Source organism: Carettochelys insculpta, chromosome 10 (genome assembly GCF_033958435.1).
Source record: "Carettochelys insculpta isolate YL-2023 chromosome 10, ASM3395843v1, whole genome shotgun sequence".
NCBI lineage: Eukaryota > Metazoa > Chordata > Testudines > Carettochelyidae > Carettochelys > Carettochelys insculpta.
This window is the reverse complement of record NC_134146.1, coordinates 9,932,200-9,960,193: the sequence shown is the minus strand read 5'-3', so window position 1 is coordinate 9,960,193 and position 27,994 is coordinate 9,932,200. Positions and strand designations below refer to the sequence as shown.

Sequence of the window (27,994 nt, the reverse complement as noted above, 5' to 3'; positions counted from 1 at the left end):
ACAGGGATGGGAGTGTTACATAAGAGCTAATTCACGTAGGGTGGATAAGAAGGTCAGAACACCTAAAGTTAAAAATTACTTATGGTAAGGAGCGAGTCGGTCTCTGTTCAAAGGCATTCTGATGTTAACTTTGGATATGAATTCCTGCTCAGCAGGCTCACGTTGCAGCCTGGCTCTTTTGCCTGAGGATGGCTGCCCTCTCAACAGAAAGGCCAACCAGAAACTCAGCAAGCGGGGCTGCCCAATGAACCGGAAGCCCTGTCTGTTGACACAGGGCCCGCAACAGCACCCGCACAGCTCTTTTGTTGACAGAAGCTATTGACAAAGGCGTTATTCCTCATTGCGGAGAGGCAGAACACTGTCGGTAGCAGTGCCGAATTTTGTCGACAGACTGTTGACAAAACATGTTTTGTGTGTAGATGTTCTGCGAGTTTCGTAGCTTGTGTGTCCAGGGGGCTTTCCCACTGTATTTTATATGTTACCATTTTTGATGTCCGATTTGTGTCCGTTATTCTGTTGTGTAGAGATTTGTCTGGTTTGTCCAATGTGTATGGCAGAGGGGCATTGCTCGCACATGATGGCATATATCATCATATGTGAAGGTGAATGAGCCTGGCTGATGTGGTTAGGTCCTATGACAGTGTCACTAAAGTGAATATGTGGACAGAGCTGGCAGTGGAGTTTGTTGCAGGAATTAGTTCTTGCATTACTGTTCTGTTCTGAGGTGTGTGGTTGGTAGTGAGTAGGTTAGTGTGGCGAGTCGTTGTCTGTAAGCAAGCAGTGGCTCGCCTCTCAGGGTCTGTGAGAGCAAAGGTTTGTCATCTAGGGTAGGCTGTAGCTCCTTGACATGTAGGAGAGGTTTTAGCTGTAGGTAATGGCCAGTGGGGTTTTCTTGCTTTCTTTGTTGGGTCTGTCCCGTAGTTGGTGACTTCTTGGTACCCACCTGGTTCTGTTAATCTGTTTCTTCACTTCCCCAGGTGGGAGTGCTGAATAGCGATGCTGTAGGTGTTTGTATCTGTCTGCAGGATTGGTACAGAAGCAGTTGTATATGAGGGCTTGGCTGTAGCCTATGGATTGTGTGATGTGTTCTGGATGAAATCTGGAGGAGTGCAGGTAAGTACAGTAGTCAGTAGTTTTCCAGTATAGGGTGGTGGTTATGTGAGCATCACTGATTTGCACAGAAGAGTCTAGGAAGTGGTCCAAGCTGAGATTGATGGTGGGGTGCAAATCACTGAAATCCTGGTGGAATTCTTCAAGGACTTCCTTCACGTGGGTCCAGATGATTGAGGTATCATCAGTCTAGTGTGAGCAGAAGAGTGGTACTAGGGGATGGGAACTGAGGAAGCATTGTTCTAAGTTGGCCATAAAAATGATGGCATGTTGTGGGGGCCAAATGGGTGCCCATAACAGTGCCACTGACATGTAGTTATAAATTATCCCCAAACCTGAAATGGTCTTGGGTAGGAACAAAGTCACATAATTGGTTTGTGATAGAGGAAAAGTCAAAGAGGATGAGAAGGATTTTTATTTTTAAGAGATGTTGTAGAACAAAAACTCCTCATACATAGGGAACTTCTCTTTTTTCCAGGCTTCTTTCAGTTAAAACCATTCTCAAGATTTTTCACAGGAAGCTTTGATGTTAGGAGAAACGGACACAGACTCATGTAATAAAATGAAGTACCTGTGTGACCACAGTCTGAGTATGATCATGATTTAAAGAAAGAAACATATTTTTTACCTGATTCACATAGTCGGTGAGATACAAATTGAATTCCAAGGTGGAAAAACAGCCCAAAGGGTCAGTCACTTCTTCTAATGCTAGTCTGAGATTAATGAATGGCTTTCACTCCAGGGCGGTTCTTATGTCTCTGTACTTGAAAGTCTTTGCCTCAATAACTTCAGACTATGATTAGATTGACTGGAAAACTGAATTACCTGCAAAGAGTTACACACATCACGAGTGAGGGACATGAACTTTATTTGTTCAGCTCTATCAAATGTCACCTTCAACAAGCAGCAAAATAATTTAAATATTTAATACAATAAAAGAAGTGGATATCGGAAGTTTGTTGGATGTAGACCCAGTGACATTAATTAATCTGTCCAGAGAGACTTGTGGCTTCTTTTGACTGACAAGTTTGTTGGGAACATTCCTGACTTAGTACTTTTGAATGCTATAATGAGCCACCTTGATTTGAATTGCTTTGTGAATGGGGTTGATATATGTCAGATAAATAAATTCTCCACTGAAGCTAACTGAGCAGCGGTGTGGGTGCTCAGAAGCATGTTTGAGCTTTTTTAATTAAAATTGGTTTATTTTTAATACATGCATAATTATCCAGGCTTTAGGGGTTTGTTTGTTTGTTTGTTTGTTTGTTTTTTGAAGGTACCACTTCCATAGTTCAGGATGACACATCATTCAGGATAGATGTTAATGTTTAGTATTTGCAAAGGACTTAAGTACTACTCTGCTTAATTTCCTCCAGAGCAGTTGGTCCTCAGCATCTCTCAAACTCAGGCCCCTAATTCAAGCCTTGTGATGGACGCTTCACAGGCAGGTATTGAGACAAGGGTTCTCGTCTTGCTTTTGGTAAGCTCTGGGCAGAACATCTGTTGCCTCTAACAGGTGAAGGATCAACACCAAGGTATCTGCTTGAAGGAGCTTACAATTGAAGTAATTGATGTTTCAAAGTTACATGTTTAGCTAGTCCTTGCTGAGATGAGTAAGTTCACGTATTTCAGTGTGATTGAATAGTTGGATCTGAAATCCTTCTAAGACGGGGCATGGTTCTGGGATATTCTTTTTCAGCATTTTAGTTTACAGCTAGAGCAGGACCCATAATTTTACAGCACAGTGTGCAGCCTTGGAGCTGTGTCTCCCCAGTGACAGTGCCTTGTTATGTCTCTAGGCCTGGATCGCCCAATGGCTGTGTTGTGCATTGCATCATTACTACAAAGCTACTAGTACAGCTTAACTTTTCCATGGGACCTGACAAAGAGGGGCAGGAATTTTATGAGGGCCGAATAAAATGTGAAGCCTATGAATTTAATGGGACTTGCATGTTGAATTACATTGGAATGTGTTATCCTCTTAAAAAGGGACATCCTCTCACTGGAGACTGTGGCTCGGGTGTTTTACCAGGGGATAAAGAGAAAATGCTAAGCTTGTTTTACTGTATTTCACATTTTGTGGTCTGATTCTGTATTTTCAAGATCTCTTCTACTCTGGAAGAACCTTTCCCACGTGGGACCTACCATTTTGTTTAAGCCCATAGGAGCTGACAGCCTTCTTAGGGAGGTCTGAAAACTTCAAAAGCATTGGCAGTAGAGATGCTTGGTGAGGCATCTGAAGACAGTATCTATGAAAGTGTGCTTTGCTGGCTTCTTCTCTTGAGACGCACCTGCTTACCATCAGCTTAGGTTTAGAGAACCCTTTGAAGAGTTCCTGTTGCTTGTTCAGATAGGGTGCCTGCAGGAGAAGGAATTGACTTGGTAGTTGGAAGCTGTGAGTTAGCAGTTATATCGTATGTGGTGGTGATTGAGGTGGAGTGTGTATGTAAACTTTTTTAAAGTTTGCCTTTGCACTCAGTTCTTTCTATCTGCTGCCATCACTTAGATGCAAATAGAGTAAGCTGATCCCAAGGGCAGGGGGCTTCCCAGACATTTCCCAAGTGGAGACAGCATTGACAGAATGCCATAAACTTCAGGCCTTCCCTAAGTTACATAGAATAGAGGCAGATTGCTGCCTCCTGACCTTCAGTACAAAGATTCAAGGTGGCTTCTTTAACCCAGATGGCATGTTGGATGCTGGGAATGGTAGTTGTGGTGGATTTCCCAGGTAGAGGATGTTGATAAGCTGTTTTGTAGCAGCCTGTAGGTACTGGCTGTCTCTGCCCTACAGAGCAGGAATAGAAAATGGAGTGTTGTATAAATCTATAGTATAATGGGCACCACAGCTCACTGCTGAGCAAAGCCTCCCTGTAGATCACTAAGATGAATAGTTCCCTTCAGTCTTAGCCTTCCCTGTGGTACTAGCATTTCCTATTCTCTTGCTGTACAAGTTCAAATATCAGAGCCTGTCGTGAGTTCGTTACTAGTTTACATCACAGGGCTATATGGTTATTCAAAAGTAATAAGAAATCCTGCGGATGAGGAGGGAAACTGTTCAGTCACTGATTCTTGGTGTTTTTAATACATGAATTCCCCCCAAGGAGAAATCAGTTTGTTTCCAAAATGGTTCTGGGGGGTATACCTCAGTAGCTATGGCTGGTGTGTCATTCATGCACATTTATTAATCACCCAGTCAGAGCGCTTTCCAGCAGGAGATTTTAGATTTTGTTTTATATTTTGATTATTTTTACCTCAGTTCTCCCCTTGATGGTGACTCAGAAAAAGGTAGTCCTCTCATTCCTTGCCACAAAATTTGATTTTTTTTTTAACTGATTGCAGCTGAGTTGATGGGCACAGACTTAATGTGACTAGCCAACAGCAACTCTCCGAAGAGATAGCTGTGATCTCCTGCCCCCATATCCAATAACTTTAAATGTCTGCTCAGGAGCCCCTGTAGAGTGAGCTAGGTCCCAGACCATGGGAGTCCTGCAGGGAAGACTTTAGGGCTTGCCAAGGCAAAGGGCAAAGATCCATGCTAATGGGGTAGTTACTGTTGGGAGCTGTGTAGGGTCACTTGCTTGGAAGAGGGAAAGGTCATCAGGAATAGTCAACATGGATTCAACAAGGCCAAGTCATGCCTGACCAATCCGATTAGCTTCTATGGTGAGGTATCTGGGTCTGTGAATATGGGGAAGGTGCTGGACGTGATAAACCGTCACTTTAGCAAAGCTTTTCTTATAGTCTCACAATATCCTTGCCCTGCAGGTTAAGGAAATATAGATTGGATAAACAAGCTGTAAGGTGGATGGAAAGCTGGCTAGACGGTTGGGCCCAACAGTTGGTAATCAATGGCTGGATGTCTGGTTGGCGATTGGTTTCAAGTGAAGTGCCCCAAGGATAAGTTCTAGGGCCAATATTATTCAACATCTTTATTAATGACTTGGATGAGGGGATGGATTGCACCCTTAGCAAACTTTCAGATGACACTAAGCTCGGGGATTGGGTAGTTATGTTGGAGGGTAGGGATAGGGTCCAGAGTGAGCTAGATAAATTAGAGGATTGGGTGAAAAGAAATCTGAGGTTCAACAAAGACAAGTGCAGAGTCCTGTACTTAGGACAGAAGAATCCAAAATATTGTTACAATCTGGGGATCAACTGGATAAGTAGCAGTGCAGCAGAAAAGGACCTAGAGATTACAGTGGATAAGAGGCTGGATATGAGCCAACAATGTGCCCTTGTAGCCAAGAAGTGTAATGGCATATTGGGCTGCATTAGGAGGAGCATTTCCAGCAGATCTAGAGAAGTTGTTATTTTCCTTTATTTGGCACTGGTGAGGCCAGATTTGGAGTATCGCACCCATTTCAGGGCCCCCCCGCAATATAGAAGGGATGTGGCTGCATTGGAGAGGATCCAGTCGAGGGCAATGAAAATGATTAAGGGACTGGAGCACGTGACCTACGAGGAGAGGCTGAGGGATTTGGGTTTATTTAATCTGCAGAAAAGAAACGGAGGGGCGATTTGATAGCAGCCTTCAGCTATTGTGAAGGTGCGCTCTAAAGAGAATGGAGAAAAGCTGTTTTTGGTAGTGAGTGATGGCAGAACCAGGAGCAACGGTTTCAGGTTACAGTGAAGGAGGTTTAGGTTGGTATTAGGAAAATCTATTTCCCCAGGAATGTGGTGAAGCACTGGAATGTGTCACCTAGAGAGGTGGTGAAATCTCCATCCCTGGAGGTTTTAAAGTCCTGGCTGTGATAATTTAGTTAGGGTTGATCCTGTTTTGGACAGGGGGCTGGACTCAATGACCTTCTGAGGTCCCTTCCAGCCCTATGATTCTATGAAGGGGGTAAGCTTTGGTGACCCAACAGGAACATCTGTACAACTATTTTTAGTGTCCTCGTACTAGCCTAGGTCTTTAGACCTGGGCTCTGAGCCCCATTACTGTGCAGACACCAAGCGTGGCCTGTCCAGGCTAACAAAGGAAATCTGTGATGCAGTAGATGCTATTGTGCTGACCACTGGCTCATCTTTCCCTGCTTAGTCTTGAACTGTGTTGCAACAGGGTGATTGCAAACAGGAGGGAGTTTTGAGAGGAGTGCTCTCCACGTGAAGGAGGAGCAGTTCACAGGCCCTTGGGGTAAGAGGCTGTCCGGAGTGTGTGTTTGTATTTGGGAGTTGCTTGTTACTGTGTACTGGGCTTGTATTTGTTTGTGTGTTTTGGAGATCCGTGTGCTGAGGCAGGCAGTTAGGCTTGGAAATCTAGAACCGTCTGCTCAGTGGTCAAGCAGGAGGGAGTTTTGAGAGGAGTGTTTACAAGGGGAGCTGAGAGGGGAGCTAGTTCCTGCTGACAGTCTCTAAAACTTTTATACTAAACTGTACCCCTAAGTACCACGTTTATATAAGACCATATATAATCTGATTTTCCACAGAAAATGCAGGCATATGCCAGCAGCAGAGTGGGGGCTATCCTGTGCATTGCATCCAGTGTAGTTTGTATGATTACCTGCCTCATGGTCAGGTGGCCTATGTGTGCATTCGGGGCAAGGAGTTCCTGGCCCTCAGAGACCGAATGCAGGCTTTGGAGGCCAGGCTGGTAGAACTGCAGGAGCTGAGGGAGGTAGAGAGGTATGTTGATGAGACTTTCCGGGATACTGTAGAATTGTCCCACCTCCAGTCCGAGAGCCCCTGTGCTGTCAAAGAGGATGAAAGGCTCAGGGAAGTAGAGCAGTCAATAGAAGCAGAGGGAAACCATCCCATAGTTGGGACCCTCCTTCCAGATGATATTATGGTATCCTCTTGCACTGAGGATGCCTCTCCAGGAGAGGAAACTCCAATCAGTAGGAAAAGGCAGGGATTAGTAATAGATGATTCAATCATTAGAAACGTCGATAGCTTAAATGAATCAAAAGGTTTCATAGAATCTCTATGGATAGAAATTCTATGCTTTAATAAGATTATAGCAGTAGGGATATACTGTCGACCACCTGCCCAGGACAGTGACAGTGACTAGGAAATGCTCAGGGAGATTAGGGAGGCAATCAAAATAAAAAAAAAAAACTCGATAATAGTAGGGGATTTTAATTATCCTCATATTGACTGGGTACATGTCACCTCAGGATGAGATGTAGAGAGAAAATTTCTTGATACCTTAAATGACTGCTTCTTGAAGGAGCTAGTACAGGAACCCACAAAGGGAGAGGCAGTTCTTGATTTAGTTCTGAGTGGAGTGCTGGATCTGGTCCAAGAGGTAATTGTAATAGGACTGCTTGGAAATAGTGACCATAATATAACAACATTTAACATTCCTGTGGTGGGAAGGACTATGGCATTTAATTTCAGAAAGGGGAACTATGCAAGAATGACAAGGTTAATTAAACAGAAATTAAAAGGTACAGTGACTAAAGTAAAATCCCTGCAAGCTCCATGGAAACTTTTCAAAGACACCATAATAGAGGCCCAATATACATGTATACCCCAGATTAAAAAACATAGTCAAAGACACAACAATGAGCCACTTTGGCTTAACAACCATGTAAAAGAAGCGGTGAGAGTTAAAAAAAAACATCTTTGAAAAAGTGGAAGTCACATCCTAGTGAGAAAAATAGAAAGGATCATAAACGCTGGCAAATTAAATGTAAAAATGTGATAAGAAAAGCAGAAAAGGAGTTTGAAGAACAGCTAGGAAAAAACTCAAAAAGCAATGCCAAAATGTGTTTTAAGTACATCAGAAGCAGGAAGCCTGCTAAACAACCAGTGGAGCACCGTAGACGATCGAGATACAAAAGGGGCTCCCAAAGATAACAAAGCCATTGTGGAGAATCTCAATGAATTCTTTGCTTCGGTCTTCCTGACTGAGGATGTTAGGGAGGTTCCCAAACCTGAGCCGACTTTTGCAGGTGGCATGTGAGGAATTGTCCAAGATTGAGGTGTTGTTAGAGGAGGTTTTGGAACTGGCTGATAAACTAAACAGTAACAAGTCACCTGGACCAGATGGTATTCATCCAGGAGTTCTGAAAGAACTCAAATGTGAAATTGGAGAACTGTTAACTGTGGTTTGTAACCTATCCTTTTAAATCAGCTTCTATACCCAATGACTGGAAGATAGCTAATGTAATGCCAATATTTGAAAGGAGCTCTAGAGGAGATCCCAGCAATTACAGACCAGTAAGTCTAATGTCGGTACCAGGCAAATTAACTGAAACCATAATCAAGAATAAAATTGTCAGTTGCATAGAAGAACAGTCAGCAAGGTTTCTGTACAGGGAAATCAAGTCTTACTTATGTATTAGAGTTCTCTGAAGGGGTCAACAGGCATGTGGATAAGTGAGATCCAATAGATATAATGTACTTGGATTTCAAGAAAGCCTGTGACAAGGTCCCTCACCAAAGGCTCTTCCATAAATTAAGTTCTCATGGGGTAAGAGGGAAGATCCTTTCATGGATTGAGAACTGGTTGAAAGTCAGGAAACAGAAGGTAGGAATGAATGGTAAATTTTCAGAATGGAAAAGGATAACTAGTGGTGTTCCTCAAGGGTCGGTCCTAAAACCAATCCCATTCAACTTATTCATAAATGATCTGGAAAAAGGGGTAAACTGTGAGGTGGCAAAGTTTGCAGATGACACTAAACTCCTCAAGATAGTTAAGACCAAAGTAAACTGTGAAGAACTTCAAAAGAATCTCACAATACTGAGTGATAGAGCAACAAAATGGCAAATGAAATGTAATGGGGATAAATGTAAAGTAATGCACATTGGAAAAAATAACCCCAACTATACGTACAGTGTGATGGGGGCTAATTTAGTTACAACTCATCAGGAAAGAGATCTTGGAGTAATTGTTAATAGTTCTCTGAAGCCATCCCCACAGTGTGCAGCAGCAGTTAAAAAAGCAAACAGGATGTTAGGAATCATTTAAAAAAAATGGATAGAGAATAAGATGGAGAATATCTTATTGCCCTTATATAAGATCATGGTACGCCCACATCTTGAGTACCGCATACAGATATGGTCTGTTCATCTCAAAAAAGATACATTGACACAAGAAAACGTTCACAAAAGGGCAACTAAAATGATTAGGGGTTTGGAACAGGTCCTATATGAAGAGAAATTAAAGAGACTAGGACTCTTCAGCTTAGCAAAGATGAGTCTAAGCGGAATCTGATAGAGGTCTATAAAATTATGAGTGGTGTTGAAAAAGTGAACAAGGAAAAATTATTTACTTGTTCCCATAACATAGGAACTAGAGGACACCAAATGAAATTAATGGGCAGCAGGTTTAAAACAAACAAAAGGAAATTCTTCTTCACCCAGCACACAAAATGTAGAACTCCTTGCCAGAGAAGGCTAGGACTGTAACAGGATTTTTAAAAAGAGCTAGATACATTCATGGAGGTTAGGTCCATTAATGGCTATTGGCCAGGCTGGGTAAGGAATGATGTCCCTGGCCTCTGTTTGTCGGAAGTTGGAGATGGCTGGCAGGAGAGAGATCACCTGATCGATACCTGTTCAGGTATCTGAGGCACCTGGGATTGGCCACTGTTGGCACACAGGAGGCCAAGCTGGATGGACCTTTGGTCTGACCCAGCATGGCCATTCTTATGTATGTATCACAGAGGTAGCTGTATTAGTCTGTATCTTCGAGAAGAACAAGAAGTCCTGTGGCACCTTATAAACTAACAGATATTTGGGTGCATAAGCTTTTGTGGGCAAAGACCTGCTTCATCAGATGCATCTGACGAAGCGTGTCTTGGCCCACGAAAGCTTATGCTCCAAAATATGTTACTCTATCAGGTGCCACAGAACTGCTTGTCATTCTTACGCAGGTTTGCAACTGCTCTAAATTAAGGGCAGCAGCCTGCTACATAAACAGCAGTGCTTCACCTAGCTGCATTCTGCTTTTTGGGTCCTTGTTTTGTTTTTTTCCTCCTCTCCTTTCCAGTGCCAAGGGATAATCAGGGCAGTGTAAAATTGTCTTCTGCCCTGTCTCCTCTAATAAAGCCGAAAACAACTTGCTTTCTTATGTTTAAAGTTCTAAATCAATTTGTTCCTGTTTTCGCAGCAGAGCTTTCCCTCAGCATCTGCGTGGGCTGCTGACAGTATTACCAACTAAAGGAATCGCATTTCTTACAGCGTTTAATAGCTAAATTCTGGCTTTTCCTGCTAGGCTTGAGTAGGTAAGGAAGAGAGTAGAGCTGGCACCATTTTTCTGGAGCGTTTTTCTGCTCCATATGCTTGGGTTAGCTGTAACTGTGGTGAAAGGCCAGGGGCCAGGTTAGTCAGAATGTTCCGTAGCTAATGCTTTAGCTCTTTACCAGCTCCTAAAAAGAAATAGGTTGAGGTTAGAAAAAACCCAACATAGACCATGGTATTTCCTGTTAATGGGAAGTACAGATTTTCCTCCTATCCTAGTTAGGATGTCTTTTAAGTACAGAATCATAGAACACTAGGACTGGAAGGGACCTCGAGAGGCCATTGAGTCCAGCCCCCTGCCCCAATGGCAGGACCAAGTACTATCTAAACCATCCCTGACAGACATCTATCTAACCTGTTCTTAAATATCTCCAGCGATGGAGATTCCACAATCTCCCTTGGCAATTTATTCCACTGTTTGACCACCCCGACAGTTAGGAACTTTTTCCTAATGTACAACCTAAATCTCCCTTGCTGCAGTTTAAGCCCGTTGCCTCTTGTTCTATCCTCAGAGGCCAAGAAGAACAAGTTTTCTCCTTCCTCCTTATGACTTCCTTTTAGATACCTGAAAACCGCTATCATGTCTCCCCTCAATCTTCTCTTTTCCAAACTAAACAAGCCCAATTCTTTCAACTTATTTTCATAGGTCACATTCTCCAGACCTTTAATCATTCTTGTCGATCTTTTCTGGACCCTCTCTAGTTTCTCCACATCTTTTTTGAACTGCGGTGCCCAGAACTGGACACAATCCTCCAGCTGAGGCCTAACCAGCGCAGAGTAAAGCGGAAGAATGACTTCTCGTGTCTTGTTCACAACACACCTGTTAATAGTTGTGGGACAAATGAATGGCTATGCAGACGTATTCCCCTTTATTTGAGAAACCTGTATTAGAAAATTGTGCAGAAACAGATTTTAAATCCCTCTAGTTTAAACTGGTGCAAACACACAAATAGCCCTATTAAAACAGTTTTAACTTTTGCTTAACCCCATTTTGCATGCATCAGTAAACAACTGAGTGACACTAAAGCAATTTAAGCAAGAGTTAAGGCTGTAAAAGTTTGTATACATTAGGTGCTTCCAGTGATTTAAAGTGGATTAGCTTTGTTCAAGTGATTTGGCCTTTCTACTGTAGACCAGCTTTCTGGCATTACTGTACCTGGGACTGGTCCATGGAGTTTCCCCTTCAGACTGGGACAGTGGCTAGAAGAACATCATTGCAAGTTTGGGATCTATTTCCTGTCAGAATGTTGTTTTCATAACTGTGTGCCAGGAAAGTTCCATGTTCATTTGGACTGCGGGCTGCTAGGTGTAATTCCCATATGTACAGTTTGTAATACTCCCATTAAATAAAAATGGAAACAAAATCCTAAAGACAAATGTCTCAGATTAGCTCCTTCTCCAGTGTTCTGACTCTTAAGTTCGTAGACAAAGGGTGGCTGAAAATGAGAAACCAACCCTGGTGTAGTAAAATAACACAAGGCCATAGTGAGTCCGTTCACAGTTGCAGTTTTTTAGCATAAAGCTCGCCCAGAAGCAGAAGGTCTCCAGAAGCAATGGTTCCGCAGCACAGCAGTGCAGTGCACTTTGGATGCACACCAATGTTCCCTCTTTTTTTTTTTTCCATCGGTGGGTGGAATAAATTTTTTGTGCACCAAGGCATGTGCAGGCGTGCACCACCAGTCAAAACACATGCAGCTGGCTGTGGGCTCTCTGCTCATCACCTGAGCTGCACCTGGATCTCTCCTGGGTTGTTGCTCAAGTGCTCAGCTTACAGGGAACAATCGTGCACACTCCCGGTTGACGGCTGTACCTGCCCACGTAGGCTACCTTCGGTTAGAGGGCACTAGGGGTGGGTCAGACAGAGGACAGGGGTTCAGCCAGTCGAGTTTGCGATTAGATGCCTGGTGACCACAGATCATGGTGCATGAGGTGAGCAGTGCTGCTGGTCTTACATATTTTTCGAAGAGGTTCAAACCCTTTCCTTGCTCTCCTGTGCACTCATAGGCTGTCCTTAGTCAGCCCCTCCTGCCCATAACAGTTGTCCCTTTCTTCCCCCTTCCACACGTCTCCAGTTTCAATATCTGAAAGGTAAAAGTCTTTGTCCACAATCCCTGCCCCGGTACTTTGGTTCCCATGGGCTGGGGCTGTGGATAAGAAGAGCCCCATGAGGTTATGCTGTTTCTGCTTCCCTAGGACTGGATCTGGCAGTGAAGTTCTGCCTTACATCTAGTGAGACAGGGCAACCTAAGCAGAGTAAATCGTTATTAAAAATCCAGTAAATGCGATCTCTTGGCAGGTACTTACGAGTGTGACAAAGCAATATGGTAGCTCCCGGAAAAGAGGGAGGTACGAATGCCCTTTAGTTCGTCTCTCATCACAGACCTTTGATGCTCACTGTCATTTATTGTGCATTGTTTTGCCTCTGCAGTCGCACATTCGTTACCTGCTTCTGCACCATTCCTGGTCTCTGTTATTCTTTCCTGGAAGATTATTTCCAGTCAGGTCACACAGTGCTGTCTCATTTTCTTCTGATGTACCTAAATAAATCTCCCCAGATGGTGTAGTTTAATGGCTGCACCCAGCTCACTTATCACCTCTGCCTGACTAACCCTGTAATCATGTGGGACAATAGATCTCCAGCAAATATCAGTTGATGTTTGCTTCCTGCGCTCCCTGCTCACAGAGAGTAATGTTTTGAAACTTCACATCGCTGACCTTCCGCTTGAATTTCATGCCTGTTTCCTGTTTGTGTGCCCTCTTCCTAAATCTGTTAATTGTTTCCTTTATAGAGTATTTGCTTACGCTGCTCAATTAAAACAGGGTTTTAACAGGTCTTTGTACATTGTGGGCTAGATCTGAGCAGTACGGTGGCTGATCGGCCCAGGGCACAGTGTGTATGTGTGTGTGTGCGCGCATGTGCGAAGAGCACCACCTTTGCACTCGTCTGACCCTGGTGCAGTTCTGTGCAGGGCTAGTTGCCTTGCCTCCCTAGGCAATGTAATGCATTACCTCAGGAGAAAATTGGTCTTGTGCAGGGTATTCTGGCCCCTTGCCTTACAACCACATAATATTCCAGGGAGAATGGTGTCTACACAGCTAGGGTAGAACATAGTAATATATGGAAGTACACATCTCATAGAGCTGGAAGGGACCTTGGCAGGTCATTGAGTCCTGTTCCCTGCCCTCTTGGCAGGACTAAGCACTGTCTTATTTAAAAAAATAAAAAATCTATTTGCCCCAGAACTCTAAATGGCTCCCTCAAGGATTGAGCTCACAACCCTGGGTTTAAGCAGGCCAATGCTCAAACCACTGAGCTATCTCTCCCCTGTACAGTTATCCTGGTGGACAGTTTTTTTCCCATTTCACTGATGTTGCTGTAGCACAGCTGTCAGCAGCCCCCAGCACAGGTGCCAAGAGTGGTCCACAAGCCAATTTTCATCAACATGTGAGGTGGGAGCTCAGCTCCGGCCCTCCTCCCCCATGCAGCTGGGAGCTTGCTCAAAGCCATGTCGCCTTTGGATTAACAAACGATCAGCTAATGCTACCAACCACCACCTAAATGGTAAAGCTCTGCCTCTTTATGTATTTATTAATGAAGCTGTTAGAAGTAGGGCTATTAGTGACTTTAAAAAGTATCACTGGCACTCGACTGTACATAGAGGTCAAAAGATCAAATTTCAGCATTCCACCTGGGAAATATGGCTGACCCTGATGTGGAACATGGTCCTGCAAGTGTGTGTCACCTCTCCTCACTTCACGTGGCATCAGTGTGAACTGAGGGCATTGCAGGAAATGTTCACAGTCACGGTTGTTAGGGAAGGGACACAGGATCAGGCCCCTCAACACGTGATGTGAATAAGAAGCTCACAAGTTGTACACAGAGCGTAAGAGGGTGATATGTAAAACGTGTCCAAGCAGTTCTCATGTGACTGTTATCTATGTTGCTGTTTCATGGGCTGACAAGGCTCATATAACCACATGTCCTAGATCTCTCTCTTGTAGTTGACTCTGAACGGGTAGATTTTAGATTAGAATCTCTTTATGGTTCTGGTGTTTGTACAGTGCCTAGCACTATAGAGATCTGATTGTGCTTAGATTGCTGGGTGCTGTGGTATTTTGTGTGTGTGTGTGTGTGTGTGTGTGTGTGTGAGAGAGGGAGAGAGAGAGAGAGAGGGAGAGTTAGTTAGTGGGTGTAAATATGTGTATGGATTTTTTATTTGTAGTTCTAGAAGAGTTATGTGGCATCACTGGGGTCCTTCAGGGGAAATGGCTGGGATGTATGGGGTGCAGAAGTCAACGCAAGGAGTGGGGAGGGGCTCAGGGCAGGGAATGGGGCCGTGCTGTCTGGCCATTGGATGCTCTTTGTCATTCTAGGGCTCACAGGAGAGTTCTTGCTTGCTGCATGCCCCCCACCCCCCTGTCCCCGCCTGCTCATTCTGGAGTATAATTGTCCCTGCTACCAGCACCCTCCCTTTCTGTTGCACTCCACACACATGCCTTTGTTGTGGCACAGTCATACCCTGCCCTGGCTTTAAGTGATGATAAGAGGAAGCTGCATACCAAATTTGGTGGTCCTAGCTCTAACCGGACTCATGGACAGCAAGCAGCCTGATGCACAAACTCCCTCAAATATGTGGTAGCTTATGCAGAGACCTGTGTATATAATTAAAACATTGCATAATGAAACACTCCCCTGCACATCTTTTTCCCCCTAGCCAGGGGGTGAGAATACATGTGGCTGATGTACTACTCGAAAATGCTGAGATGCTATGGCTGGGGTGGGGCTCCTACAACCCGCAGGTGGATCTGGCCCGTTGTTCAATTTCATTCAGCCCACAGGCCGCCCACATTAAACTTGCCTGCCTGGGGACATGTCAAGACTCATGGTTTCTCCCCATGGCAGCGGGGAGAGTGGGAAGATGGAGCGGTAGTGGGGAGGGGACTGAGCCTTGGTGCCCTTGTGGGGCTGAAACTGTGGTTCTGGCTTATCCCGCCACAGGGGACAAAGCTTTTGAGTCTCAGTAGGCCCCGAAGGTGGGTGAGTTGAATGTGTGTGGCCCACAGTTGATTTTGTTTCTGTGGTCAATGGGTTGTGATGCAAAAAGCCTAATGAGTGCAATATAGAAACCTACAGAGAACAGAATATTTATATTCTGAACACCCAGCTAACACGATCTGTACAAGTCATCAGTAAATATGCAACCAGTATTCCTAAGCCTGCTGATTATGAGGAAGAGAAACAATTGAACTAATATAAATGTGGGGATTGTCCACATAAGCCGTGTCTACACGTGCACGCTACTTCGAAGTAGCGGCACTAACTTCGAAATAGCGCCCGTCACGGCTACACGTGTAGGGCGCTATTTCGAAGTTAACTTCGACGTTAGGCGGCGAGATGTTGAAGCTGCTAACCCCATGAGGAGATGGGAATAGCGCCCTACTTCGACGTTCAACGTCGAAGTAGGGACCGTGTAGTCGTTGCGCGTCCCGCAACGACGAAATTGCGGGGTCCTACATGGCGGCCATCAGCTGAGGGGTTGAGAGATGCTCTCTACAGCCCCTCAGCTCAATGGTGGCCGCATGGAGCAGCCCCTTAAAGGTCCCCTCCCCCTCCCTTCCTGTGCAGGAAGCTGAGGGAACGTGCAGGCGGCAGTCCAGACACACGGCCAGCCTGCACGTCCCTCAGCCACCCAGAACAGGGCCAGCACCTGTCATGGCTGCCTGGCAGCCCCCCCAGAGGACCCCCCCCCAAGGGGAGCCAGAGCAGCCAGGCGGGCAGCCAGGCTGGCAAGCCGCAGCGGGGCCCCTCCTGGACGGAGGCCGAGCTGCGGGACCTGCTGGGGCTCTGCAGCGGGGAGGAGGTGCTCCAGGTAATGGGGAGCAAGAGGCGGAACGCGGATGCGTTCTCTCGGCTGGCCGAGGGTCTGGCCGCATGGGGTCACCCTGCCCACACTCCTGACCACGTCAGGAGTAAGGTTAAGGAGCTGCAGCAGGGTTACGCCCAGGCCCGGGACACGGCCAGCCGATCTGGGGCCGCCCCCGTCACTTGCCCGTTTTACAGGGAGCTCAGGGACATCCTGGGCCCCCCGCACACCTCCTCCCCTCCGGCCACCCTTGATACCTCGGCCGACGAGCCCCAGCAGGCCCTACAGCCGAAGTCCGCCCTGGAGGTAAGCCCCGCACCCCGGGGGCCCCCCCTGAAACCCACCCCCGGGCCATCACGGCAGGAGGGGGGCTCCTCCTCTGCAGAGTCCGGGCTGCACATCCTCCTCCTGCCCTCCTGGAGCAGCAGCCGGGCGTCTGCCCCCCGGGGATCTCTGGACCGTAGGAGTGGACCTACAGGTATGTACCACCCTCTGGTGTACACCCCCAGGGTTGAGGGGCGGCGGTAATAGATATGTGCCCAGGGCCCCCCACATGGCCATGGCCCCAAGGACAGCAGGGCCATGTCCCTCACAGGAGTGCATCAGCCCCTGCACCCCTCCCCAGCACGACAGTGCCATGCCCCATCCCCGGGGCAGGGGGGAGCAGAACCTCGAGGGTCCCCCGGGAGGAGGGAGTGGGACACCCCGCAGCAGCAGCAGCAGCATGTGATGGAGTCGGGGGAGTGCAAAAGGGAGACTCAGGCTAGATATGAGCAACAAGCTGAATAGCTCCCAGGGGCAAAGGATGATCCTGGGGCTACAGCTGGCAGGTGACACCTGTGCCCTGAACAAAGAGGAGGGAGGAGCCTAGCTGGCTTTGAATCGGGGGGGGGGCCGCAGGTAGAGGCTAGGGGAAGGGAGAGCTGGAAGGCAGCCAGCCTGAGGAGGGGGAAAGCTACACCCCAGAGGGGCACCCCTTGAGGTCTTCTCCCCATGACAGGTTGGAAGGACTGTCTCTGACTGCTGTGCTGTCACTCCTGGGACAAACTGGGTATCTGTGGCCTAAGAAACCTCTCCTGTCAGACCCTGCTGAGTGAAGTGAGAGTCACTCCCGCCAGGGGACAGGGTGCAGTGCAGGGGGACCTGTGAACCCCATCACAGCAGCATCTCCCGGGGACGGGGATGGGGAACCTGCAGCACAGGGGTCAGGGGACAAGGGCCACGGCTCAGGGCCCACACTAACGCCTATCTCCACTCTTCTTCCCCGCCTCCTGTGTTCCGCAGCTGCACCATCGGAAGGACCGGAGAGCGCCGGCGAGGCTTCAGTGGTCCCGGAATCCCCTCCAGGGCCATCGCTCCAGGCCAGCCCCTCGGCGGAGGACCGACCGGCCCCACGGCGGGCAAGACAGCGGACCCTGCAACACCACACGGCGGCGACGGACCCCCAGCTGCTGGCCATCCATCGCCGGCAGCTGGAGGTCGTGGAGCAGCGTCTGCGGGTGGAGCAACGCCACCTCCACCTGAAGGAGTGGGCGCTGGCCTGGCGCCAAGAGGCATGGGGGGCCTACATGGAGACATTCAACCGTCTCATGGACTACCTGGCCCCCCGTGCCACGCTGGCCGCCGCTGCGCCCGCCCTGCCCGCTCCACCCGCCACGCCACCCGCTGCTCCGCTCATCGCTGCGTCGTCCGCTGTTGCCCCGCCACCGAGGGCCGGACCGCCGACGGACACCTGGGGCCAGCTGAGACTCGCCGGACGTATCTTCCGGTCCACCCGGCCCCCAGCCAGCCCCGGACAGGGCTGTGGCCGAGGTGGGGCTCCCGGCCGCCCACCCCCAGTGCCAGACTATAGGGGCGTGGGGCCCAGGACATGCCCCCCCCCTCCGTATATAGTTGGACTTATGTATTTGTGCCCCCCGTTTGCCTAGTCCCCCACCCCCATGTAAATAGTTCTCCCCGTCCTTGCAATCCCTGGTTTTCTCTTTTTTGTTACATGTAAATATATGGAAACTTTTTTATTATTCACTCTTATGTTATGATTTAGTTAGTAGGTCTTGTACATAGTTTTGTCGTTATTAGTTCAAAAACCAGTTAAAAAAAGAAAACCAGTTTCATTTTAACAACGAGTGCGTGCTTTTATTTGTCCAGGAGAAGTGGGGAGGGTGTGCTGTTGGGAGCTCCGTGGTGTGGGCGTAGGGGCAGGGAGTGTTGTGGAGGAAGGGGGGGGGGCGCAGTGGGGGGCCTGGCAGAGTTCACCCCGCGGCCTCCTCGAAGTGGGCCCGCATGGCCTCCCGGACCTGGGTCCCTTCGGGGTCCACCTGGCAACTGGGGGCAGCGGGTGGCTGCACGTCGCCCCTGCCGGCTTCCACAGCCCAGCCCTGAAAAAAGGCCTCCCCCTTGCTCTCCACCAAATTGTGCAGGGCGCAGCAGGCACCCACAATCTGGGGGATGTTGTTGGGGCCCACATCCAGGCGGGTCAGGAGACATCTCCAGCGCCCTTTGAGGCGGCCAAATGAGCGCTCCACCACCTGGCGCGCGTGGTTCAGGCGCTGGTTGACGCGCTCCTGGCTGGCAGAGAGATGGCCCGTGTACGGGTGCATGAGCCAGGGCCGCAGGGGGTATGCCTCATCTGTGATGACGCAGAGGGGCATGGTGGTGTCCCCCAGAGGGATCTCCCGCTGGGGGATGTAGGTCCCCGCCTCCAGCCGGCGGCACAGGCCCGAGTTCCGGAAAACCCGGGCGTCGTGGGTGCTGCCAGGCCAGCCCACATAAACGTCCTGGAAACGGCCTCGGCTGTCCACCAAGGCCTGGAGGACCACTGAGTGGTAGCCCTTGTGGTTGGTGTACCGTCCTCCACTGTGTTGCAGGGCGCGGATGGGGATGTGAGTCCCATCCAGAACCCCGAAGCAATTGGGGAAGCCCAGCGTGGCAAAGCCCACGATGGTGGCATCTGGGTCCCCCAGCCTCACGAGCCTGTGGAGGAGCATGGTGTTGATGGCACGCACGACCTGCAGGGAAAGCACATGGGAGAGCACCAATGAGGGGGTGAGCAGGGTGTGCGTGGCCCTGCCCTGCCCTGCCAGGGCCCACCTGCCCTCCCCCACCACCGTGGGTCCCCTTACCTCCATAAGGACAGCCCCGACGGTGGCCTTGCCGATGCCAAACTGCTGTCCCACGGATCGGTAGCTGTCTGGAGTGGCCAGCTTCCAGACAGCGATGCCGACCCATTTCTCCACAGGGAGGGCACGCCGCATGGCAGTGTCCTGGTGCCTGAGTGCGGGGGTGAGCCACTGGCACAGCTCCATAAATGTCTGCCGGCTCATCCTGAAGTTCCTGAGCCAGCAGTCGTCGTCCCACTCCTCAAGCACCAGCCGCTCCCACCAGTCGGTGCTGGTGGGGTAGCTCCACAGGCGGCGGCGTGTGAGGCCGGGGACAGGGGGCGGGGTGCTGCAGGGTTGGGGGTTGAGCCCTGCTGCCCTGGGGGCAGCTCCTCCTCCGGTGTAGCAAGGAGGTGCTCAGCTGCCTCCTGCATGGCATGGATCAGGGCGAGCCCTGCTCCTGCTGGGAGGGCTGGGTGGACCTGCGGCGGCGGCGGCGGCGGCGGCGGCGGCTGCTGCTGCTGCTGCTGCTGGGGGTCCATGACTGCGGCGCCCGGGGTCTGTGTGCCTATGGCTCTGCAGACCGCGTGCTGTGCAGGCTGAGTGTGTCTGGGAGGGGCCCTTTAAGGGAGCGGCTAGCTGTTGCCCCGGAAGTGCTAGTCCGCCCTGTGACCCTGTCTGCAGCTGTGCCTGGCACCCCTATTTCGATGTGTGCTACTTGGGCGTGTAGACGTTTCCTCACAGCGCCTATTTCGATGTGGTGCTGCACAACATCGAAGTTGAACGTCGACGTTGCCAGCCCTGGAGGACGTGTAGACATTATTCATCGAAATAGCCTATTTCGATGTCGCTACATCGAAATAAGCTACTTCGAAGTAGGCTTCACGTGTAGACGTAGCTATAGGGTGGTTGGCTTTGCATTAGAACTTTTCAAATGTAAATCTCTGGTTCCAAATGTGCTCATAAACATGTTTATGTTTGGGTCCTACCAAATTCATAGTCTATTTTGGTCAATTTCACTATAGGCTATTTGATGTTGAGGGAAACTGGATTGTGGTAATCTCTCTGTGGCCTGGTGTTAATGTTTGTGCAGCAATTAATTGCAAAAGAAAGCCCACTGAAGCTAAATTCATTGTACTGGTCTTTTGGTGGGGTCGCATTCCTCAGTTACAAATGTTGTGTATTGACTTTCTCCTACTGAGAAGGTTTTCAAGTCGCAAAAGCTAATCCAAGTCCTGCATCTTGTGTCCTCTTGTTCCACACAGGCATATCCCACCTAGCGCTTCATACAGTGACTGGCCTGGAGAGCCAGTTCTGTCACTGTGACCCAATTCCTGCGTGGCTTCCGTGTGTAGCACTCTCACTGAAGTCAATGGACATTCTCTGTGCTGAGGATGTACAGAACCAGACCAATTTCTAGGGCAGTGGAACTAAATCCATAACATGTTATATATTGTGTAAAATGTCAGCCTTGCTAAAGTGAAAGAAAACTGGGCATATCGCATCCAATTTTCATTTAAACCCCTTCTTAGTGAAGCTGGGTCTAATGAAGCTTGGAAATCAAAGTGAGACTTTTTTCTCCAAATGGATTTTTTGACAAGGCTTAGAACACACATGTGAAGTTTAATTGTAAGCCCAAATAGGAGCGGTAATTAATTGACCTTTTGTAAAGTCATTGCAGGTTAAATGGGCTCAATATTTCTCTTAAGTTATGGGACTTGACTTCATTTTGGTAATGAATTAAAGATCATTTGTAGATATGTGATGCAGAGATACAATGAGCTGGGAAATAACTTCTGGCATTCTGCAGTCATCTCCAAACAAGATTTTGACAGGTGCACAAAAACTGGGTGCTTTGGAAGTTTCTGGATATGAGCCAAAAGTCTTTGAAGCCTGGAATCCAGAAAATCAAATGTTCATTGTGGCAAGATTTTTGCAGAGGGGGGATCTGATACAAACTTTGGCTAACACTGAGATTTGGATATTGGTATTTAGAGAAACCTGGATTTATCTGCATATGCAAATATGCAATAGTTTCTCTATAGGTATCATGGTATCCCACTGTGATGAGTGTGTGTGTGTGTGTGTGAGAGAGAGAGAGAGAGAGAGAGAGAGAGAGAGAGAGAGAGAAATGCAGGCACACACCTTTACGTTAAAATAATAGACATTCTGCCTTTTGCTTCTCTTGTGCAGCTTGTCCGCAGTGGGGAGAAGACAAAGCATCTGAGATCCCTGAAGTCTGTGGTGTTATTTGGGTGTGACTGAAGGCAAAATGTGACCTTAATTGTGTTCCATGGATACACATGGTGTGGAAAAGGAGAGTGTGCAGTTTTGTCTTAACAGGGAGGGAGCCTCACCTATGCATAGAAGAGGGATGCAGTTGGTAAGAAGAAGGCAAAAGGTGGCAGTGTGTTCATGGTAGAACCCTGTAAATCAGTGGTAGAACCATGCAAATATGTGGATGTCCACTTTATATCCAGGGGTAGCAGCAGCTACAGAGGTGGATGCAGTTATCTGGGGCTCATGTTTGCAGCTGTGGGTACCAATTCTGTATCCATGCAGGGCTCTAGCCCTCAGCAGAAGCTAAACATGCTTCAGGGCACATCTGATTTGTGTTGCCTTGTACAGACCTTCTAGAACCATTAGGCTAGCCAGGCTCACCAGAGTGCATCACTCTCCCCCTCCAACCCTTCTCATCCCTCCAGCACCCCATCAGTTTCAAGTTCCTGTTGCACTACTTCCAGGTGTGAGCAGCATCTGGCCTGGCATGTTTTAAGTTTCCTGTTTAATGTTTAAGGGAGAAGGAGGCAAATAGAAAGGAAGAAAAGTTACTTTTAATTTTTTTTTTTTTTTTACTGTTTGAGGTCAGCACATTTCCCCTGACTATATGAGACACTCTGGGTGCATCTACACTAGCCGGCTACTTCGAAGTAGCTGGCACAACGTCGAAATAGCACCCGTTGCGTCTACACACGCCGTGGGCTATTTCGACGTTGAAATCAACATTAGGTGGCAAGACGTTGAAATCGCTATTCCCATCGAAACATGGGAATAGTGCCCTACTTCAACGTTGAACGTTGTGTGTGTAGATGATCCACGTCCCGCTACTTCGAAATAGCGGGGTCCTCCATGGAGGCCATCAGCTGAGGGGTTGAGATGCTCTGTCCAGTCCCTGTGGGGCTTTATGGTCCCAGCACAGAGCAGCCTTTAAAGCACCACAGACCTAGATTTCCTGTGGCAGGAAGCTGAGAGCGTGCAGGCAGCAGCACACGCACATGCTAGCCCTGCACACCCTCTACAGGCCCCGACCCATCCACCCACCACCCATGGCATTGAGCCAGCCCCCCCGAGCACCCCTAGAGCTCCCCTCCTGAGGGGATCCAGGCACCCCCGGCAGCCAAGTGGGGGGCCAAAAAGAGGTGGAGCCCCTCCTGGTCGGAGGCTGAGCTCCGAGACCTGGTGGGGCTCTGGGATGAAGAGGAGGTGCTCCACATGATGGGGAGCAAGTGGTGGCACTCAGACACGTTTGCCCGACTGGCTGAGGGCGTGGCTGCCTGGGGTCACCCTACCTGCACTCCAGATCACGTCCGGAGTAAGGTGAAGGAGTTGCGGCAGGGGTACGCCCAGGCCTGGGACTCGGCCAGCCGGTCTGGGGCCGCCCCTGCCGCTTGACCCTATTGCAGGGAGCTCAGGGCCATCCTGGGCCCCTGGGACACCTCCTCCCCCTGGCCACCCTTGACACCGTGGCCAATGAGCCCCAGCAAGCCTTGGAGCTGGATTCCAGCCCAGAGGCCAGCCCTGCACCCTGGGGCCCACTCGAGGAGCCGCCACTCAGGACAGTGGAGGAGGGGTCCAACAGCGAGGGCGGGGGGAGGGGCCGGGCTCCTCATCGACCTCCCCTCCTGGAGCACCAGCTGGGCATCTGCCCACCGGGCTTCCCCCGACCGTGGCAATGGACGGTCAGGTACGTACCCCACAGGGCGCACACCCGCGGGCCGTGGGACGGGGGCACCAGACACGATTGGGAGCCTCACCCACCCCCAGCGGACCCCCAGCCTGCAACCGCCCAGCCACAGCACGGTCCCAGGGCGGTGGCACGGCCATCAGCACCCGTCAGCACCCGCACCCATGGACAGCACTGTGCCTTAACCCCGGGGCGGGGGGACAATGCTATGGGGACAGCCCACAGGGACATCACACCCACCGATGGGGACGGAGACCCAGCATCCAAGCGGGGGTGGGGGGAATGGGCCACGGACCAGGGCACAGTACTAACAGCCTTCCCCTCCCTCTCTGCAGCTGCACCATCCAACGCCCCTGGCAGCCAGGCACCCTCCGTCGTCCCAAACAACCCGCCGGAGGTCAGCCAGTGCTAGCTCCCGGAGATACCCACAAGGCCAGCGGGACGGTCCTGCCACCACCGGACCCTGGGGATGGCCCCTGTGGACCCCCAGCTCCACAGCTGCAGACGCAGGTGGCGGAGGAGAGACTCTGCTTTGACAGGGAGGAGTCCACCCGGTGGTGGGCAGCGTGGGAGGACTTCATGGGGGTCTTCCGGGATGTAGCTGGGTCAATCCGGGAGTCCGTTGCCTGGCTCCCTCCCCCCACTGCCCTCCAGGCCGCCCTCCCCGTCGCTCCACCCGTTACTCCGCCCACCTCGCTGCCTGCTGCCCCACCCACCTCGCCACCTGCAAGCTCCCCAGGACCAGAGCCCACTGGGGCTGAAGACCGGCCAGTGGAGGCATCCCAGCCATACTTGCCAGTCTTCCCAGCCCCCAGCCAGCCATGCTGGGGACCGTGGACACGGGTGGGGGGTCATGAGCCGTACCCGCCGGGGTTCGCACCCCTCTATCCCCACCCCGGACTGATGGGCAAACGGTCAAGCCGTCCACCTGGCCCCCATGTATATAGTCGTCCCCCATGTATATAGTTGTCCCCTTTGTACATTGGTTGCAGTTGCTGTTGTGCACAAAACAAAGCTAGCAGTTTTCAAAAAAAAAAAAAAAAGGTTTTATTTTCCAAATAACTGGAGGCGTGTGCTTGTTGGGGGAGGGTGGCGTGTGGGTGTTGGGGGTGGTGTGCGGGCTGTGGCGGGGGGGTCCTTCGGGGAAGGCCAGGGAGGTGCTCAGAGGTCTCCCTGATCGAAGTGGGCCCACAGAGCCTCACTGACCCATACCCCCTCACAGTGGGCCTGGCGGCAGGGTGCGGCAGCTGGCTGGGGGAAGCCCGTGCCAGCATCGACTGCCCACCCCTGGACGAAAGCCTCCCCCTTGCTCTCGACAATGTTGTGGAATGTGCAGCACGCGCCCACAATCTGGGGGATGTTCTGGAGGCTGACATCCAGTCGGGCAAGGAGGCACCGCCAGTGGCCCTTCAGACGGCCGAAGGTCCTCTCCACCATCTGGCGGGTGTGGTTCAGGAGGGTGTTGAGCCACTCCTGGCTGGCGTTAAGGTGGCCAGTGTACGGGCGCATGAGCCAGGGCTGGAGGGGGTAGGCCTCGTCCGCCACGAGGCAGAGGGGCACGGTGGTGTCCCCCAGAGGGATCTCCCTCTGGGGGATATAGGTCCTTGCCTCAGCCAGCGGCACAGGCCCGAGTTCCTAAAAACACGGGCATCTTGTGTGCAGCCGGGCCAGCCCAGGTACACGTCCTGGAAGTGGCCCGACTGTCCACCATGGCCTGCAGGACCACAGAGTGGTAGCCCCTGCGGTTTATGTATCTTTCTCCACTGTGGTCCGGGGCACGGATGGGGATGTGGGTCCTGTCCAGGGCCCCAAGGCAGTTCAGGAACCCCATGGCGGCAAATCCGGCAATGGCTGTGTCCAGGTCCCCGAGTCGGACGACCCTCTGGAGCAGTATGGCATTGAGCGCACGGGCCACCTGTGGGGCGGGAACACAGGCTCCCATGAGGCTGTGCAGGGTGCCCCAGGGTCCTCCCCACAGGCCCCTCCCCGGGCACCTTCCCGGGTACCCCCCCACCCAGCCCCTCACTCTCCGGCACCTCTCCCTCCCCAGCCCCATACCTGGCCCCTCCCTCCCCCCGATGGGTGCATGCCTGGGCCTCCTTACCTCCATGACGACGGCCCCGACTGTGGCCTTTCCCACTCCAAACTGGTGTCCCACGGAGCGGTAGCTGTCTGGAGTGGCCAGCTTCCAGGTGGCTATTGCGACTCTCCTCTCGATGGGGAGGGCGTGCTGCATCCGTGTGTCCTGGTGCCTCAGTGCGGGGGTGAGCCACTGGCAGAGCTCCAGGAAGGTCTGCCGGCGCATGCGGAAGTTCCGCAGCCACATGTTGTCATCCCACTCCTGCATGACCAGCTGCTCCCACCACTTGGGGCTGGTGGGGTAGCTCCAGAGGCGGGGGAGCAGCTGGCGGGGGAGGAAGAGGGGAGCCTGGTGGTCAGGGGCATCCCCGTCTGCCCCCGGGGAGGGCTCCTCTGGCAGGAGCTGCTGGACAGCCTCCCAGGCAGCACCTAGAAGGGCGCTTGCCCCCTGGATGACTACCTGGAGGGCCGCCTCTTCCTCCTCCTGCTGCTGCTGCTGCTGGGGGTCTATATCTGCTGTGACTTGGTCTGCGAGAGTGTGGAGAGTACCCTGCAGACCTCGTGCTGTGCAGGCCAGGTGTGTCTGGGAGGGGCCCTTTAAAGGAGCAGCTTGCTGTTGACCTGGAAGGGCTAGTCCAGCCTGTGACCTGGTCCGCGGCCTTTCCTGGCCCCTTATTTCGACGGGGAGTGCTTGTGTGTGTGGATGCTCTGCGCTTCCTTCCGGGGTGTCTCCTTTCAACGTTCCCCATCGCTACTTGGACGTTCAACATCGACGGCACCAGCCCTGGAGGATGTGTAGACGATACGCGTCGAAGTAGCGTATTTCGATGCTCTTATGTCGAAATAGGCTACTTTGATGTAGTGTGCTAGTGTAGACGTAGCCTCTGAGAGAAACCACAATATGGTACAGCTCTCTCTCACTTCCTCACAAGCCCTAGTATAGACACAGTTATAAGTGACAGAAGTGTGTCTGTGCCCGCAGATCTAATTGTCTTTGAGTAGCTAGTACTAGTTATACTAGCAAAAGCATTCCTTAGATGCTATGAGTGCCTTGTACGAGCAGGGTTGCTGACACTACTATTCTAGTATAGACAAGGCTTAAGTCACTGGGGATCTCATCTTTTGTTCTTCACATTCTTGTTTGCTGGGAGTTTTGGGGCTGTGCGTGAGGGTTGCCAATTTTAGTTGGCTGTATTCCTGGAAGTTTCATCACGAGAACTGGCCTTTAATTAAAGATTAATCCTAAGTCCTGGAGACTCACAGGCTGTCTTTGACGGTTGGCAACCCTGCCATGACTCAGGGCCCAAGCGTAATTATTTTGGGCCCTGTATAAATTTATAACATGGGCTCCTTCCCCACACATCACAATTTGTAGCCTGGGCCTCGTCTTCTGGGCCCCATTAAGTGGACCCTCCCCTTCATGTGGGGTTATGGGAGCCCCATTGTGAATAATGCAGGACTCTGCCCAGTGCATGCATAGGTACAGACGCAGACAAAAAGCGCATGCGGACCTCTCATACTTACCACTGGACATAACCTCTGGACTTTTAGAGTGAGTCTTCTTTCCTCCAGACATGTTTATCACACATTTAGTCTTAAGAATGGGATTCAGCTTCTCTGAAATCCCAGTGAGCCTATGGACTGTGGTGTATACAAAGAGCAACATGTAGTGCTTTTCCCGTGAGGCTGTTCTTGGATGCAGTCGTTTAGAAGCTGTGAAATTGTCTGGCTGTGCTGCTATTACTTTGTCAGTTCCCTGAAAAGTGGAGGGGTAAAAATACACTGCAAGGAAGAACATAGCTGGTATCGCAGTTTTTTGTTTGCTACACTTAATGTCTGCATCTGTAGCTTTGTCAAGGAAGACTTTTTATTGTAGCAGTAACAGCTACAGAAACAAGCAGTAATGTCTATGCTTGAAAAATATAAAGCACCCAGTCTTCTGATCTTCTGTTCAGAGAGCTCTCTTGATTTGTTTTCTCCTAATTGACATGTTGTTTCCTGTCAGCAAAACAAAATATCTGTTTCTGGGAAAAGTTACGTTTTTAAATTGGGAAGGATGCATTTCTCTGTGTGCTGAGACTGCCCCACTGTGCTCCTTCTCTTCTCACCCATTGTGTTGCTCAAGGGACACTCGCCTGAAGTGAGTAGATGAAGAGAGAGGTGGATTTTCAGGAGGGAGACGACATAATGCTTTTTGGATCAATGCCAACATCTTGAAGTGCTGCAGGAAACCACTGTGATCTAAGGAACATTTCTGCTAAAGATGTTCACCTATGTCATATCTAGGCAGGCAGTTGTCTTTGGCAGTAGCTGAAGTTGGAGTGCTCTCTAATATAGCATTGTGTAAGAAGAAGCTTGAAGTTGGCCTATGTGTGGATGCCTGTGTAGGTTTTTAGAGAAGTGACTACACCCTGTCATCCAGATACAAACTGAAAAAGGGGTCGTGGCCACTGTCTGGAGATTTGTGAGGGTCTGAGCTAGGTTCTGTAAATGATGGGAGGGAAGTAACACAAGGGCATATTCCTTCAGCCAAAGGGACAAAGGATAATGCCTGCTAATTCTTTTGGGTGCTTCCGTGAGCCAACCACTCTTGCTTCTGTTCTATAGCAAGCCAGACATCTTGGAAAAATCTAGCAACCACACTGATTTAGATAGGTAGCTAAAGATGTATTGGTCCTATATTTTTATTTATT

The 27,994-nt window shown here is 50.2% G+C and overlaps 1 protein-coding gene and 1 long non-coding RNA gene across 2 annotated transcripts in view; both read left to right on the top strand.

The window, feature by feature from the left end:
- The window catches only part of LOC142018537 (uncharacterized), a 34,467-nt gene extending 10,352 nt beyond the window's left edge, over positions 1-24,115 (top strand). Inside the window, exons 2-3 of the long non-coding RNA XR_012646850.1 lie at positions 21,452-21,641; positions 23,558-24,115. This is a non-coding gene — a long non-coding RNA (uncharacterized LOC142018537). The remainder of the gene's footprint in view (positions 1-21,451; positions 21,642-23,557) is intronic.
- Positions 1-27,994, top strand: part of GPC1 (glypican 1) — a 316,778-nt gene that overhangs the window by 66,061 nt on the left and 222,723 nt on the right. The gene's annotated exons all lie outside the window — the stretch shown is intronic.